The sequence below is a fragment of the Triticum dicoccoides genome, chromosome 7B, assembly GCF_002162155.2.
Source record: "Triticum dicoccoides isolate Atlit2015 ecotype Zavitan chromosome 7B, WEW_v2.0, whole genome shotgun sequence".
Taxonomy (NCBI): domain Eukaryota; kingdom Viridiplantae; phylum Streptophyta; class Magnoliopsida; order Poales; family Poaceae; genus Triticum; species Triticum dicoccoides.
In genome coordinates this window covers 693704719-693707133 of record NC_041393.1, presented here as the reverse complement: position 1 = coordinate 693707133, position 2415 = coordinate 693704719, and positions in this window count along the sequence as shown.

Here is a 2415-nt window from a genome sequence, read left to right as displayed (position 1 = left end):
ATGAAAAAGAAAACATAAAAGAAAAATAGACTAGTGCACGCGCATGAGCGACTGCGCTACTGGGCCGGCCCAATTCAGCAAATACCGGCCGAGTCCTCCCAAGGTTTAAAATAGACCGGGATCATAGAGTTCGGTGTGCTGATTTCAGGGATTAAGAGTTTGGGGTTTGATTTACCTTTTGCCTATAATTTCAAGGTTTGTTTTGGACTTTTTCCATAAATAATTATTGTTAGTTTTTTTGACTTTTGGTCAAAATATGGTCAAATCTGGTCAAACTGTGGTCATACTATTTTAAAATCTGGTCAAACTGTGGTCAAACTACTTATTCAAGAAATATTAGGGTTAATAAATAATTATTGTTTTTTAGAATAATAGTTTCAAACCCAAACGGTGCTTAATGCTCAAGTTGAACTCCTAAGGGTTAATAGGATTGACAGCTTAGTCCCGGAATAGAACTTGGAAACTAGGGGGAATAGAACTGAAAATTAAGCGTGCTCAGGCTGGAGTAGTGAGAGGATAAGGGACCAGCCGGGAAGTTAGACGATGTGGAATGAGTGGTTCATAGTTGAGCAGTGATGAGGGGTGATTAGAGTGGGTGATTAGAGATTGAATTGTCAAATAATTCAGAATTTTGAAAATAAAAAAATTCAATTTTTTTTCAAAAAAATTCCTTTTGTCCGGGTTGGTGTTACCAAGCGGAACTAAAGATGGAGCTCCAGAGAGCGGCCACATGGAGGGCCTTTAGTCCCTTTAGTACCGACCCTTTAGTCCCGGTTTGGGAACCGGGACAGATGAGCCTTATGAACCGGTACAAATGGGTCTTTTTCTACTAGTGCGTGTGAATCGAAACAGTACTGTATCTCTTCGATCATGAGATTCAGAAGTATGGAACTGGTTAGTCTTGTAATGAACCCAGCAAATAGGTTCATAATTGGGCAGTGATGAGGGGTGATTAGAGTGGGTGATTAGAGATTGAATTGTCCAATAATTCAGAAATTTAAAAATAAAAAAATCATTTTTTTTCAAAAATATTTCTTTAGTCTTTGTTGGTGTTACCAAGCGGGACTAAAGGTGGAGCCCCAGAGAGCGGCCACGTGGAGGGCCTTTAGTTCATTTAGTACCAATCTTTTAGTCCCGGTTTGAGAACCGGGACAAATGGGCCTTATGAACCGGTACAAATGGATCTTTTTTTACTAGTGGCTGTGAATCGAAACAGTACTGTATCTCTTCGACCATGAGATTCAGAAGTATGGAACTGGTTAGTCTTGTAATGAACCCAGCAAATAGGGCCCAACGTACACGTATCCACGCTCATGCTGGAGTCAAATGGCAAAAGCAACACCCACATGGTGTTTAGAACAGGTGTCCGCCTGCTGTGTGTGTCACTAGTCCGTGAGCATGTGCATACATCTGCTCTTGTTCAATCTAGCCTTCGGCTGCTCTGGCCTTCAATCCACCAAGTTTTTCGTTCCACGGAGGTTAATTCCAAACTTCCCTGTCTAGTGATTACTCACACGGCTAGTTTGGCACACAGATATATTGTTCTCACTTCTACCTTGAAACATGGGTGATGTCTCCGGTATTTAAGAAAAAAGATTTCCCCCGCTTTATATTATAAAAGCATCCAACACTGATACAGCCGATATCCCATACGAACACACACCACCACTACACACACCACGAGCCCAAGGCTAGAACACACACCCAGGGCGAGATACAAGGGTGCCGGGCACCGACACACCACTCCAACGAACTACAAAGCACACTAAAGATGAGCAAACAGGCATCGCCTTGAGCCGACGGAGATCACCATGAGCAATCACCGAGGAGAGGTGAGACGACCGACGACGAAGCAAGGACTCCAAAACGGTGCCTCCAACAAGGGTAAGACCATAGCCGCCACCATCCGATCACGCAGATCAGGTTTTCACTCGGAGTAACCCGACAGGAAAGGAAGCACCGCGACGGAGCCTGCAGGGAGGAAACGACGTCCGCGGACGCCGCCACCGTCGGCCAGTACGAGGATTGGGCAAGTGATGTACCCCGGTGCACCAACCCTTCGGCAACCCCTGCCCCGCCAACCACCCACATCCATGCCGCCCGCGCGGCCATGTCTGCTCGCCCGCACCCGAGCTGCACAATCTGCGCAAGATCCATGCATCTCCCACCGCCAGGGCCGCCGCCCAGCATCCAGACCGTCCCGGCACCCTCAAAGGAGACGGCTTTGGACGGAGCCAACTCCCACCATCGCCGCAACCTGCAAACCATCCCGCCTTGGACATCGCATGAGACAACAGCCACGCAGCCTCCGGCGGCAGAAAGGGGAAGGGGAGGTGCGCCACTCGGCCACTACCGGCATCCACGGTGCCGGTGACGGCGGCTCGACCACGTCGAAGCCCCATCTCTCCAACCGCT